Raw genomic sequence first — 16,027 nt, forward strand, 5'->3', positions numbered from 1 at the left:
GTCACAAAAGGCACAAAGTGAAGTCATTTAGAAAAAAAAAATGACTTTTAGGACTCACACGGTGAAGAAGCAGGGATCCATTCTTTCACCTCGCTAACGGGTCAATAAGCACATGCAGTATGAATGCATGTTATAGTGGAGTTACTCTTCCAAAGAGTGATGTTAAACTCACACACCATACAGATCTTAGTCTAGTCGCTCTTAAGCGCACGAGTCGCTTCCTAGCGTCTAACTCGAATTCTCTATTTGCTCGCCTCTCAGGCATCAAATGAGATCTCGCATCTGGCTATCCATAACGGACATATCATGGAAAAGTGGGTACTCTCATATCCATGGTTGGTCTCTAACAAGACCTCATCTTGGCTCCAACCAAGGCGACATAGCTAGTGGATAATTTTAGCTTCTAGTCTCATCCTTACTCGCTACCTAGCGCTAAGGGCGAATGCTCGTGTGAGTGAGCCAATCTTGCCTGCTAACATCAATTTAATTATTTTGTGTATGCTAATTCACAGACCATTACAAAAGTAGTAAACATAAATGTGTAATAGAAACAAGTATGAATACTAATGGCATAAATATCCCCAAAAAAATGAGTTCAACTGAATACACATAAAAAAATATCACCACCTACGTAGTCCTAAAGCCCTAACATGAGTAAGATAAACATCTCTAGCAATGGGCTTAGTCAAAGGGTCCGCAACCATGCGACTCGTAGGGATGTGCTCCAGGATCACTTCTTTCTGTGCCAAAATGTCTCTGATAAAGTTGAACCTCGCATCAATGTGTTTGGTTCTGCCGTGGTATTTAGGATCCTTAGCATAAGCGAGTGCAGCCATGCTGTCACAATGGATAGTCACGGGGTCTGAAGTGTGTGTGACAACATCCAAATGCTGAAGGAACCTCCTCAACCATACGGCTTCCTGAACGGCAGATGAACAAGCCACAAACTCAGCCTCCATAGTCGATAAGGCGATACAGGATTGCTTCTTACTGCTCCAAGAAATAGCACCATCGCTAAGCATGAAAGCATATCATGAAGTAGACTTACGCTCATCTAGGTCTCCTCCCCAGTCAGCATCACAATAGCCAACTAGATGTAGATCTGAACTCTGGTAGCAAAGTGTGTAATCTGCAGTTCCTTTAAGATATCGTAATATCCTCTTAACTGCTTTCCAATGAGCTGGTCCTAGGTTGGATTGGTAACGACTCACCAATCCGACTGCATAACAAATGTCAGGACGTGTACACATCATAGCATACATCAAGCTTCCAACAGCATTTGCATAGGGAACACGGACCATCTTTTCATTTTCTTCTTGAGTCTTAGGACCCATATCAAGGCTTAGGCTCTCGCCTTTTGCAACAGGAGTGTCAATGGGTTTGCAGCTCTGCATCTAGAACCGCTCTAGAATAGTCTTAATGTAAGTCTCTTGAGACAAACCAAGAAGTCTCCTAGAGCGATCCCTAAGGATCTTAACACCGAGCACATAGCTCGCCTCACCCATGTCCTTCATTTCAAATGTAGAGAACAACCACATTTTAGTGGCGACAATCATCTCATTGTCATTTCCAGCCAATAATATGTCATCTACATATAATGACAATATCAGAAAAATGTCCTTGGACCGCTTAACGTACACACAGTGATCTTCATCAATCATCGTAAACCCATTCGAAACAACGGCTCGATGAAATCTCAGATTCCACTGTCTGGATGATTGCTTTAAGCCATAAATAGATCGTTGAAGCTTGCAAACTTTGCGCTCCTGACCTACTGCCACAAAGCCTTCTGGTTGATCCATATAGATCTCTTCATCCAATTCTCCATTGAGAAATGCAGTTTTAACGTCCATCTGATATAGCTCTAAGTCCAACTGAGCTACTATGGCCAGGATTAGGCGAATAGGGGCAAACCTTACAACTGGTGAAAAAGTTTCCTCATAGTCCACACCCTCTCGTTGGGTGTAACCTTTCTCCACTAGGCGAGCCTTATACCTTTCTACGGAACCATCCGCCTTGCGCTTGATTTTGAGAACCCATTTGTTCCCAATAGTCCTGCGCCCTAGCGGCAAATCAACCAAGTCCCAGACATGATATTTCTTCATAGACTCTATTTCTTCATCCATTGCAGTACTCCATTCTTTACTAGCAGGGGATGAGAGAGCCTCTTTGAGATTCTTAGGCTCCATCTCATCACTCGGAGCAATCATGAATGCTTCCCCTTCAATCTCAAAATGACGACGGGGTATAGCTCCACGTTTGCTTCTACGTAGTTGAGAATCCTGAGAATCCTCATCCATTGGATCTAATCCATGGGTAGGTAGATCGCTCCCACTGTCCCTAGGAGCTTGAGGAATTATTTCCTCATTCTCTACTAAGATACTAGGTGCGCCTTCAAGTGGATCCTCCATCTCGTAGAATTCTACTTCTCTAGTTACCTCACCTCTGCTAGGGAAATCCTCCTCTAGGAAATCCACATCTCGCGACTCAATTTCAGTCACACTTCCATCCAGATGCTCCCCAATAAACACATAGCCCTTAGAATGCTCACTATAGCGAATGAAGATACACTTCTTTCCTCTAGGGCCCAACTTCCCAAACTTATGAGAAGAGTTGTGTATGTAAGCTGCCGAACCCCAAGGCCGCAAATTGCCCAAATCAGGCTTTTTGCCAGTCCACATCTCATATGGGGTGGAAGGAACTGATTTGGAGGGCACACGGTTAAGGACGTAGGCACCAGTCAACAAAGCATCTCCCCAATAAGAAATTGGAAGATTAGCTTGTGCCATCATTGATCTAACCATGTCAAGCAATGTGCGATTCCTTCTCTCCGCTACACCGTTTTGTTGCGGAGTCCTAGGAATTGTCAATTGCCTGATAACTCATTTTTCCTCACAGAGCACTTTAAATTGCTCAGATAGATACTCACGTCCTCGGTCAGTCCTTAGAGCTTTAATGCTCTTGTCTAATTGATTCTCAACCTCATTAACATACCGTCTAAAGCAATCCAATGCTTCTGACTTGTGAGAAATTAGATTGACATGACCAAAACGCGTGCAATCATCTATAAATGTGATGAAATAAGGGGCTCCATGCCTTGCCCTCACATTCATTGGTCCACATATATCATAATGAATAAGTTGCAATGGGATAGATGCCCTTATGGCTTTCCCAAATGGTTTCCTTGTTGCCTTTCCAGCAAGACAGTGCTCACAAGTAGGCAAAGTGACTCTAGCGAGTGGGCCTAAAAGACCTTCTCTAGCCAATCTAGTCATCCTGTCTTGCCCTATGTGGCCTAATCTAGCATGCCATCTCATAGCATCATTATCACAAAAAGATGCAATATTAGAAATAGAGCCATTGGCATTTTTATTAATACTAGAATCGTCCACATCCAAAACTAAAAAACCATCTGAAAGATAACCAAAACCATAAAAAATTGTTCCCAAATAAATGCTAACACCATTATTCTCAAAACAAAAACTAAAACCAAGGCTCATCATGCTAATAACTGAAACTAAGTTTCGCCGAATATCCGGAGCATAAAGAACATCATGAAGATACAAGGTGCGCCCTCGTCGCATTTCCAGCTTGAATGTGCCAATGCCAAGCACCTCCACACTGGACTCGTTCCCCATGTAAACTTTTCTGCTCCCAGCAGGTACTCGGTGATACTCAACGAACCCTACTCTATCCCTCGCGATGTGGTCTGTTGCTCCGGAGTCTACAACCCAAAAATGAGGAGAATGAGCAATTAATGCTTGACTAGACACAAAGCATTGAATGCGAGAAATTAAGTAAGGGAGTACCTTCTTCTGCTCAAGGCAATCCCGAGCGAAGTGTCCTTCTTTGTTACAGTTAAAGCATGTCAATTTAGCCTTTGCCTTCTTACCACCTCTCTTGCCCCTACGCTTGAAATTTCTAGCGCCATTGGGCTTAAGCGCAGCCGCTGCTTGCTTCTTAGGGGCACCTTTTGCTTTTCCACGTTTGAATTGAGAAGTCCTATGTGAGCTTGACTCAACCACCATAGCAGAACCATCAGACTTAGCCGCCTCAAGGCGCTCAGCCTCTAGCTCCAAATGACGCGATATGTATTCGAATGTTTTCACACTCTCATTATGCATCATGTTCTGCTTCATCTGCTCCCAAGAATTTGGCAGAGAGCGTATCACAGCCTGTACTTGCTGCTCTTGAGTCAAATTATGCCCAACAGCCGCAAGCTCACGTATCATGGCTGACATGACTCTCAAATGCTGCTTCATCGAGTGATGCGCCCTTTTCTGATATGAGTCGAACTTCATAGTCAGCCCACGTAGCTTTGCCAAAGAGGTAATACCAGACTTTTGCTTGAGAGCTTCCCACATCTCAAATGCAGTCGGGCAATGCTCAAACTCACTAATCAAGTCGTTGTGCATGCTGCTCAACATAGTAAAGCGCGCACACCGATCTTTGTTACGCCAAGTCTGAAAGGTTTCAAGATCACGACGATGTTGAGCTGTATTGCCCTGCTCTGGCTCAACCATCACTTGTTCAAGTGTGGTCAACACTTCTTGCTCATTGAGGAGGTATTGGATCTTACGGCGCCATATATCATAATTGTCGCCATCCAATTTCTCTCCCTTAGTTAAGTCTGCCACCACTGTCTTAGCAGCCATTTCTACATACAGAGTAAATAAATGCGCATGGGATATTAATGATAGCAACACAAAACAAAATATTTTGCAGCAAAAAGAATCTAAATTAAATAATGATAATTTTACGCATGTCTCAAGATCGAAAATTTGCTATGCTCGTAATCATCTCTTGCGCCTCTAGTGATAATTATCAAAATTTAATTTCATTCCATGCGCAAAAAAAAAAAAAACAATCAAACAATCTCCCACTACTTATGGCATATACAAAGCATGATAAATTCCATACAATAGCATCTCAATATAAATTTATAAACCACTCATGCTATATTTATTTAATGATGGAATTCAAATAAATAAATAAATAAATAATCATGCTTCTTTAATTGCAACATATTAAAAACCCAAAAATATGTTGTATTCAATATTCAGATTATGCCATAATTAAAGTGTACATCATTTTTGAAATTTTCCGGAATTTTTCTGAAATTTTTCTGGAATTTTAAATAACTAATAAACACACATAAAATTAGAAATAAAAAATCCAGAAACTGATAAACAGAAACAATATTCAGATTATGCCATAATTAAAATGTACATCATTCTGAAATATTCTGAAATTTTTCTGAAATATTCTAGAATTTTAAATGACTAATAAATACACATAAAATTAGAAATAAAAAAATCCAGAAACTGATAAAATGAGACAATATTACCAGTAAATAATAAAACCTTTCAAAAGTCTACAATAAATATTTCAACACCAGAAAATTATTTATGCAATACCAGAATCATTTTAAAGCATAAAAAATGAATTATTAACACAGAAAAAATATTTTATATTTTCTGAAAATTTTCAAAATTTTACAGAATGTAGAAAAATTAATTCTGAGTTTAACAGTACAAGCCATGCATAAAACAAATATGTAATGAATTAATTATGACCATTTAACGCAATACAGAATTGAAAACAAAACAAACAGTGCCTAACACGCCAGTAGCCAAGCCAGCCGAGCCGGCGGAGGAAAACAGCGCGGCTCAGCACGCGGCTCGGCGAGCGGCCCAGATCACGGCTCGGCGCGCGGCTCGGCGCGCGGCGGGCGTGCGTGGCCAGCGCAGCTGACGCGCGCGTGAGGGCGCGTGCAGGCGCGTTGGTAGACCATCTGGCGCGTGGGAGCGCGTGGCTGCGCGTGGGAGTGCGTGGAAAGGGCGCACGGCGTCAGGTGGCGCGTGCAGACCACGCGCCGCCTTTCAGGGTGTTTTCTAGTCCGATTTTTGTACTGTCGGGCTCCTTTTTTCAAAATAAAATCGTTTATGGTATGAAAAAAGACATTAATGAACATAAAAAAAATATTTATGCTCTTAATCTAATCAAAGTAGATTTTTTTTTTCTCCTTTACAAACATTCATATATATAATATAAACATACACATGTAAAAATATACACATGATTAAAGGAAACACGAAAATATCCATCAACCTGGCTCTGATACCAATGTAAATCAAAACAAACAGAACATGCAGCGGATAAAAATAATTGGATCATACCTTCTTGATGATAGAACCTCGTGGATAAATTACGTGCTTCCAGAAACTGATAAAACAACCCAGCAGTGGAGTGATATCACAGATTGAATATCACCCACACAACTCACAGTGCAAAGGACTTGATTGTTGTTTTTGGGAGAGAGACAGTATATGGGTAGAAACAGATCATACGTTGTTTCACACTTAATCACCCATAACCATATATCAGATATATAATATATTATTATAATCTATCCATATCAGTTAAAACTAATAATATCTATATCCTGAGTGGTTATCCTAAATAGGTTTGAATTCAATTTCAAAACCTATTTGGATAAGGTTCAAATTCAAATGTTCATGCCACATGGGCAACCATTACTAACAATTTTTTCGTAGTCAAGTTTAAGCTCTGTTCCCTTCCCTTTTCATGTTTAGTTTTTAGTGTTTTGTGGTGCAATAGAATCTTGTTTAGAGGTTACACTGATTAGATGGTGGAGGATGCAAATGCTGTTATATTGACTTTTGGTTCTTATCGACTTGGTGTAAGCATATTTATGTTAGCTTTTGTCTCTTTGGGGTGTGAGTTTATTTATTTATTTTTTTTAAAAATAATTTTCTGGTTATCTGAGATTGCTATACAGACTGAGTAGAGGTCACATAAACTGCGCTGCAAGGTTAAGGTTGAGAATTTTCAATTCAGTGCATATGCAGGATTTAGATTTTAGAGTTTAGTATTACAGATTTTTAACATTTTATTAGATAAGATTGGAGGATCCTCTACTGGAGTGTTTGCTTCCAAGGTAATTTCCTGTTTATTTTTGTGTGCTGCATTGTTACAATTTTCTAAAATTCTAGGTCCTGTGTGTTTTCCTTTCCATAGATCACTCAAGCAACGGATGGGAAACCAGTCACTATTGAGCTTATTGATGGCAAGACAAAAGAACCGAAAGATACCTTGGAGGAAAATTTTTGTTCTGTGATATTGGTAGCAGATTTCATGTTCTATTAACAGAGCGGCGAAATTAAAAGGTCCTTTCCTTTGTGGATGTAATCAAGTAGCGGAAATTGAGGTTTTTATTGTATTTTTGCTCCCATGTAACAATGGTTCTCTGCTTTATGGAGTAAGCTTGAAAACCCAATTTGAGACTTTTCTAGCTTACTGTCTGTCCATGCTTCTTTATTTATCTAGTTTGTTGTACCGCACCCTTTATCACAAAATTCGGTTGTTTTGCTACAGGTAGATGCGGCATTAATTACAACTGGAAGGTGTCCATTTACAAAAGGTCTTGGACTGGAGAATGTATGTCATGTTAATTGATAATATGCATGAGCCAATGCTGAAGTGTTGTATTGGTTTTTTTGCAGATCAATGTAGTGACACAACGGGGTTTTGTTCTAGTAGATGAGCGTATGCAAGTTATTGATGCAAATGGAAACCTGGTTTGTTATCTATAGATTCTGTCATGAACACAATTTTCTGTATGGTTTTGCAACTGGTTCTTGGAACAATACTTCTACCATTAGGTTCCTCACTTGTATTGTATTGATGTTGTAAATGAGAAAATGATTCTTGCTTATGCTGCCAGTGCACAAGGGATTTCTAGTATGTGGTTATTACCTTGCTATTTGCTACTTCAGGCTATACTTACATTTTACACCTATTGCATATTTAGCGTTGCTCTCTTCATATAGTTGTTGAACAAGTCAGTGGAAAAGATCATGTGCTCAACCATTTGAGCATTCCAGCAGCTTGTTTCACTCACCTAGAAATTAGTAATGGCTGGACTCACAGAGGTGAATATCAAATTTTCCAATTCTCATACCAAACCCACAAATAGAATAAAATAAATAAAAAGGGATTTTTATTGTCTCTTTTGTTCTTATTGGGTAGTGAAATAAAAAAGCTTACCCACCATATTCTTGTAATTTACCTATAGTTGACTAACATCTAAAATTTTGCAGCCTCAAGCGAAAGAGAGAGCTGAAATAGAGGGGTTTGAGATAAGTGTTGCCAAGACAAGTTTTAAGCCTAACACAAAGGCTCTAGCAGAAAATGAAGGGGAGGGACTGGCTAAGGTTATATTTCTTAACCTTCTTGATCTCTATAATGCTAGCCTTGTAATCCGAGGAAACTAACAGATTCTCTTTGTCGGAGGTTATAATAGTGAAGTGATGAAATTGTTTTAAGCTGAGCTTTCATGAGGTTATAATAATTTATATAAAAAGAGACCATAACCATAAGATTATTTAGGCACGTGTGATGTAAGTTTAAGTTTTGTTTTTAATGTTATGATATCTTGTTAAGTTAAGTTTGTGTGTATTAGCTATGTGTGTACATATCTTTGTGTGTTCAAGAGTATTTGTCTCTTTTGTGGGAGTAGCCAAGGCAAGCAGAGCAGCTACCAAGATGATGTCGAGCTTGGCAAGGAATTGGTATTGTTTTCATGAAACTTTAATGGCCCCATTTTTCTCCGAGTTTTATGGTCTATTTATTTCAAATGGATTTATCTATTTTCTTGCATAGACTTTGTTACAAAATATTTTTTGCCTAATTTGACTTTGGTGTATAGTTTACTTGACGGGATAACTATATATGATTCTGTGTTAATTGGCCCCTTCCCTTTAGGTCAATACTTTTCCCCTAACAATGTAATTCTTATTTGTCTACCATTGGTTGAACTTGAGTTGGGTTTTTAAGATCCTGAAACTGATTGTAAATAAGAAAATACCAACTGAATATGGAATTGACTGAGTCAACTGGTTTATTCATTGCAAAATATTAGCTTCCAATTACTTATCATGGGTATGGTACATCAGTTGTTGAAAATTGAAATTGATTGATGCTTTCTCTTGTTTGTTGCCCAAATGTTGGTGTCTAGTTATCTGTTTAAATAGAACCAAAGTTTATGTTTGGGGGTGACTTTGTTAATGTTTGGGGTAGAGTGCACAAGCCCAATTGTTGGTATCTAGTTATCTTTTAATTAGAAGCGAAAGGCTTGGGGTTGATTGTGTTTTGTTTGGGGTAGAGTGCACAAAAATTTGCTAGGGTTTATTTTGGTTGTGCTTAAAAGATAGCCTCTTGGATTGCCACTCTTTCCAAATTTTATAGAGATGCTTTACCGGTATCTTTAAAATACCATAAATCGATGTTGCAGGTCCACAGGTGTAATAAGCTTGCTAATCGACATGTAACGGTCGGGCTTGCTGACCCCAATGTTGTGCCATTCCAATTAGTACTTATCATTTGCCATTTGTTTACATGGAACTTATTAATCAACAGGGATTTAATGGTGTTTATTTAAACACCACTTTTTTAAAATATTTAATGACGTTTTATAAACGGTACATTTTGTTTTAATTAAAACGGAACAGTTTCACTAATAGAAGACGTTTTTTAAACGCCTTTTCTTTTGTTTTGGTTTGTGCTGTATGCAAATATGTGATAGTGGAGTAAAACCAAACTTGGCCGATTTGTCTTTCACTCACAAATATATATATATATATATATATATGAAGGAGCTCCAAAGATCTAAATGCTGAACTGGGTGCGATTCAAAGATCTAAAGGTTGTAGATACTTTCCGACAAGAACTGATCTCAAATGACTTGCTACCTGCAAGACATGATTATCATTTGATGTTGAGGTGATCTTCTTTCTTTAACATGTACATAGAAAATTCCTACACCTACACCTACACCTACACCTACACCTACACCTACACCTACACCTACACCTAGACATACATATATGTATAAAACACAGAAATGGATATGTTGTTGATTTAATATTTCTTTAACATGTGGATATATGTTCGCATACATAAGTATGTGTATACAAGTACTTGGATAGACATGCTCACAAGCCATGGAATATATGTTCTATTCATGGAGGAATTTTTGCTATTTACAATGAATAATCATGCTTTTACATTGCTTTATAAAGTTTATAGTTGATCTTTGTTGTGGAGTTGGCCTGAGATATATTTTCTGTGTGGATACATTGACTTCAGGAAATTTATTAGTAGTTAAGATGTGGTGGCTTATTAATTTGTTGCACTGAAACTCAAGGAATTATACTCAGCAGTGTTGATTTTTTCTTTTTTACTTACTATTTAGGTGTTTTATGTCAATTCACATTCTCTTTCCATGGATTGGTTACTTGGAAGCCAAACAAATATATGGTATTCTTTTGAAGTTGACTCCAGAAAGCCGTAATATTTTTGGCCAGCTTTCAGGTGCTGCTGTAAGATCTACAAAAACAGTCCTCTCTCTCTCTCTCTCTCTCTCCCTCCCCTGACTTACCATTTTTCTACATATAATTCTTATTTAAATTTTAACCTCTGGCAGGGTGTTTGGGAGTCAATCGTGCAATCTTTTGAGAAAGATCATATTTACCTTGGTGAGGCTGCTCAGCTAGTGGTCTAGAATGTTCATTATGAAATGTGAGTGCTCTCGTGATTGTCTACTTGGTTAATGCTAAATAATAATATTTGCTTGATGTTAGTGCGGCTTTTATTATTGATTAATTGTATTTCATATTTGAAGACCATATCAGAAAAATCAGGTCCAAAGGACTCAACGGCAACTGGCTGAACTAGAGCGCAAGGAAGCTGATATTAAAAGAAATGCAGCTCTTTCAGCAGCTAAATTTGCAGAGGCTTGTCAAGAGCCAAGATTGCAGGTATGATCCTGCATCGCATGCCACTCTATTGATGATGTATATTCCTTTAAGAACGAACAAATTAAGTGTCAACTTTTGCTTTGCAGGGAATAAATGTGAGGTCAGAACAGTTAGAAACTGCAAAGAAATCTCTCCCAAGCACATTTAAGAGGATTCTGGAAGTCTCAAGTGGTGATTCTGTGTCACAGGCAATTGAGTTTTATTCAAATTTTGTTAGAGATGTGCACACGGAAAAGGATGTAAAAAAATTATTAAATATATGTTTGTGATTGTTACTAGACGTTTACTGCTGTCACGTAATTGTCTTTGTTCAATTGGTTTGTTGTAATTGTCGCTAGATGTGTCCTGGTTAAGTATAATGGTCTTTGTTAGTGGGCAGACAGATGGAACTGGGGATTATTGTGTTGGATGCCATCAATAACACTGCGGTTGTTTGGTGTGATTGCAGAAAACTTCTGGGACTGTGCTACCAAATCTAAGGGACATTATTGAAAACCCGCATTCTCTAAATGTTTCTGTGGGCTCTGAAGTTCTTGATACTGTGAGTGTTGAAGCCCGCCTTGATGAATCAAACTATGTAACTAGGGAGATGGGAGTGTAGCTGATATTATTGACTGGGATATTACTGTTGACAACTCTCAGATAGATTGGGATATTGGTACTGCGGAAGAAATAGAAGATACTGGCAATGGATTGGGTCCTTATGAGATTGTGAATGCCAATAAGTTTTTACAAAATTCTCCACTGAATGATGATGGTGTGGAATCTGATAAGACCTTGTTAGATAAAAAGGAAAATGTTGTGGTCCCAGAGGTCTCTGTGCCAGAGATTTCTTGGGATATTAGTGTTGAGTATCCTCAATGTAACACCCTCAAAATAATAACATTAAACCCATCAGATAAGACATGCATTTACATATAAACTAACCGCATTCCTTTCATTCATTAGAATTCCAAGACATAAGTATTACATGTTAACCTCATAACAAAATGCCCTACGGGCTTACAGCTTTCCAAGTTAACACTTGGTTACAACAAAGAGTTCTAACTCGTTTACACATTAAGCCCTTGGCTTGAAATTACATGTAATACATCAAAAGTAAAACGACAAAACTATGCCCGCCACTAGCCTCCCAGCTATGTCCTTGGAGGTGGCATGCTTCCTGTACCTGAAAATGATATTCCCATATAGGGTGAGCCACAGCCCAGTAGAAATACACTAAACCAACCATGGACAATGACTAAAACATTAGCAATTGATAGTTGGTCAACACTGATACAATCACATAAATTACATATTTATGTCAATGACTTACAAGTCCCAATTACTTTTCATTTTCCCTTTTTCAACAGATAAGCATGCTAGCTCTATCATCATTTCCACAGATATGTATAAAAACTATATCTCACATTCAGATAAGCATAAAAGCTATATCCACATTCTCAACAGATATGTATATCAACAATATCCACAGATAAGCATACAAGCTGTATCCACACTCTACAACAGATATGTATATCAACAATATCCACAGATAAGCATACAAGCTGTATCCACACTTCACTTCACAAAGATAAGCATATGAGCTCTATCTTCACTTCTCTAGACAAGCATATGAGCTCTGTCTACGGAGTTCATCCCCTATCTCCTCCCAATACCTATCTGGTTTAGAGGTACATCCCCTATCTTCCCCTAAACCGCGGAGTACATCCCCTATCTCCTCCTCTACACATAACGTATATAAACACATTGGTTCTATATACAATCACACAATACACACAATTAATGTATTCTATCAACCGTCAAGTTCCATGACACATTCCATTGATTAGTTTCCGTTTACCTAATCATCATGCATTGTCTACAACAATCTCGACTATCCTCCACCGATAGCCCAAAGCAGTTATTTCTAAAACAGAAAATAAATGCACAAATGGATATTCAATCAACATTTCATTTCCTCATTTCTCACCAATTAATTATCCCAATTAATTAAACAATGTAATTAGGCCATTTTCCATAATTACCATTTCAACCCTTAGGTCCCATTTTCATCAATGATTCAACAATCATTCTATTTTTCTATGCCAAACATGCATCTAGGTTTATTATGAATAAAACCCCCAACTTTTGTAAAATTACACAAAAGCCCCAAACTTTCACAAAATTACCAAACCAAGCCCAACATCTCAAAATACCAAAATTTAAAGACAAAACCCATAGAGAGGAGTAGGATATCCCTACCTCGAAGTTTTAGCCCAAAAGGAGATGAAGACTCCAAGATCAACTTGCTCCAAATCCAAACTTTTTCAGATTAAATCGAAGCTCTCAACGCCCTCTATCTTTTTAACAAAGGCCTTAGGCTAGATTCACACCCTAGGGAGATCAAATCTTAGAGAGAGTGTAAGTTTAGGAAGAGTGAGTGTCGAATTTAGGTTTTGCTCAAAGAAAGGGACTGAAAAAGTGATGTTTAAGACGCTGCTGTCCGCTGATATAAAACACTCTCGCTCGAGCGAAGGATTGGTCGCTCGAGCGACCAGAAACAGAAAACTCTCGCTCGAGCTAAGAAGTTCTCGATCGAGCGAAGAAAAACCCAGACCGCTCGAGCCACGAAAAGCTCGCTCGAGCCAGAAACTACAACTCTCAGGTCCAGAACCAGGTGCAACACAACTCTCGCTCGAGCGACAGACTCCTCGCTCGAGCGAAGGACCAAAAATCTGGGCAGCAACACTAGGCTCCCAAACACAACCAACCTGTAACAAACCTGCCCAACACATCCCATACTCAATATACAAAGTAAAAAGGATGCAAACAAGATAATAAACAACATCCAACATCCACGGACACATGTCCGGATCACTGTACAACAAGGGTAAACCCGGGATCGCTATACTCAAGTTCAGGCGATTAAAGATACAGGCTTGTCAAATGCAGTCTTGGAGTCTCATACATCTATTAAACTAAAACCCAAGAAATCGCCCAACAGAGGAGCCAGCTTTTGGAGACGGAGTACAAGAATAAGATTCTTGATGACCTATTTGAGGTATGTGCTTATTTGTCATTTTGATTAATTAGGTACTGATGGAATTTTTTATTTTTTATTTTTCCAAACATTCGTTGTTGGTTAATACTTTTGGTTGTTTTCATGTGTAAAAGGGCACGAGAATGTAACAAACAATACAATCCTTTTGGTATTTGATTGATGCATATCTTGTGCGATCCCAATAAGTCTTTGCATTTTTGGTTGTTGTAAGGAATCAACTGTCTATCGTTATGACCGTTTCAGAAGTTTTCTGTCCTGATCTTGATGGTTTTTGCCCAGTAACTATAGTTTGCTTGACTATCCCTCTCCCTCCAGTCATGCACATTACTAGTAGTTTGGTTTCATGATGCCATGCTTATTATTCCTAATGAGTTGTGACAATATCAAGTATTGACTGTAGTGTGCATATAATTTTCAGGTTTCTTGATAGACTAGTGAGTACACTAGAGGAAAAGAAACACCACGAAGTGAAGATAAAGGAGGGGTTGAAGGACTTGTCTGCCAAACGCATGGAGCTGCAGAATTCATTGACGTCATTGTGGCCAAAGCAGGTGAGTTCATTCCTTTGTTGCTTAACAAAGATCAACTATAAACTTTATAAAGCAATGGAAAATACATAAGGGACTCTCCTTTTACTTGTCTTCTTCTTCCTTTTGACCAGCCTCTCTGTGTCTGCATCTGCTTCCTTTTTCATTTTAGGTATGCAAAACCCAATACTTATCTTTCTATATATGTATATCTATTGTAATAATAGTAATTTTTGCATGTGGGTTTGTGTAATGCAGATGATATATTTGGGGGTAGATCTTTAATGGGTCGGAATCTTCTTCAAGCCCAGAAAGGTGCTTTTCAATTATTTCCTTTTTAATCCATTGCTTTAATGGTTATTTTTCATTTGAATTTTTGTTTTGTTTTGTTTTGTTTTGGGGGTTTATAATGCATGTATCTGCTGGATTTCTATGCTTAAAATTTCAGCAAAATCTATGATGATTGAACATTAACATATGGTTAGATTAGATTTAGTAGTAAAAAAAAAAAAAAAAAAAGAAAGATGAATTTATTTACTTTGAGTATATAGCCTTGATTAGCCGACCGCACTTGATTCGGACACAATGCTTAGTTTGGTTTGATTCAATTCGCTTCGTTTATTGTTATATCATATTAAAATTTAATTTGCTCCAGTTATTGTTATATCAGATTAAAATTTAACTAGTATGGGGCTCTTCCAACGAAATTATCAATATTGTCTTGAGCATTTTCATTTTCTGAGGTATCCAACCACAAAAATCTCCTATTTGAATGGTAAAATGAAAACTTGAACTCAAATAAGTTGTTTGAATGGTTTGTTATGGACTTGAAAATTCATTGATATAAATGACTGAAATTAAACATCTTGTGAAGGCTGTGCAGGAAAATTTGATAGAGAACCAGAGGAATCTTTGAATTTTTTTTATTTTTTATTTTCAGTTGAAAACTTGATCTATGTCGAATTGATTCGCTGCCTTGAACTTGTGTATAGTATCGTTTCTATCATTATACCACCGCCAGAAAAGTGGGCAGAGGAATGCTGGGGAACTGATTTGAAGGAAAGGCTGGAATAGAAAACTATTCTGTTGAATCTTAATTTAAAATTAAAAAGATATGTGTTGTTTTGTTGAAATTGGAGTACCAGAAAAAGTAGTGTTAGTTTAAACTACTTTGACTGTTGGATTTCTAATTTTTTTTTTTTTTTTTTTTTTTTTTGTGTTAGGGGTTTTTTGTCATTTGGCTGTAATTCTAGTACTTGTAAAAGCCTAGCATGTTGCTAAACATGTGCCATTGCATTTATAGTTAAAATTATCATTACCAAAAGTGCTTTCAGAAAACAATGATCAGATCATTTCCTGTTGTGGTTCTTGTCTTTAAATGCTCTACTGATCTTTTCAGTTCAACTCATTTTAGTTAAATCTCACAGAATTGTCACAATTTAAAAAAAAAAAAATTAAAAATAGAACTACAACGGCGTTTTCAAATTAAAAAAAGCTATTGTGTCGTTTTTAAAATGTCGCTAAAATGAGACGTGACGCCATTGAACTATTATACAGCACATTTAGCGGCGTTTTAAAAAACGCCACATATATTAATATAGCGATGCTTTTAAAGC

General features: G+C 37.7%; 1 long non-coding RNA gene and 1 pseudogene across 2 annotated transcripts; one reads left to right on the plus strand and one right to left on the minus strand.

The window, feature by feature from the left end:
- Positions 1–3,404: 3,404 nt before the first annotated feature.
- On the minus strand, positions 3,405–4,202 carry LOC145796742 (uncharacterized). The gene is made up of 2 exons (XR_014337249.1): positions 3,810–4,202; positions 3,405–3,724 (listed from the first exon to the last, which is right to left on the minus strand). It is a non-coding gene; the product is annotated as an uncharacterized LOC145796742 (long non-coding RNA).
- A 3,130-nt stretch (positions 4,203–7,332) lies between these two features.
- LOC114288024 (CDK5RAP3 protein homolog) lies at positions 7,333–15,735 on the plus strand (annotated as a pseudogene). The gene is made up of 16 exons (XR_014339217.1): positions 7,333–7,444; positions 7,527–7,955; positions 8,124–8,237; positions 9,678–9,804; positions 10,277–10,403; positions 10,508–10,602; positions 10,706–10,841; positions 10,928–11,080; positions 11,290–11,703; positions 13,740–13,744; positions 13,828–13,884; positions 13,998–14,008; positions 14,303–14,435; positions 14,546–14,583; positions 14,670–14,726; positions 15,404–15,735. The product of XR_014339217.1 is annotated as a CDK5RAP3 protein homolog (transcript).
- The last annotated feature ends 292 nt before the right edge of the window (positions 15,736–16,027 follow it).

The sequence above is a fragment of the Camellia sinensis genome, chromosome 8 (assembly GCF_055761805.1).
Source record: "Camellia sinensis isolate YWXY chromosome 8, ASM5576180v1, whole genome shotgun sequence".
In the NCBI taxonomy this organism is placed as follows: Eukaryota; Viridiplantae; Streptophyta; class Magnoliopsida; order Ericales; family Theaceae; genus Camellia; species Camellia sinensis.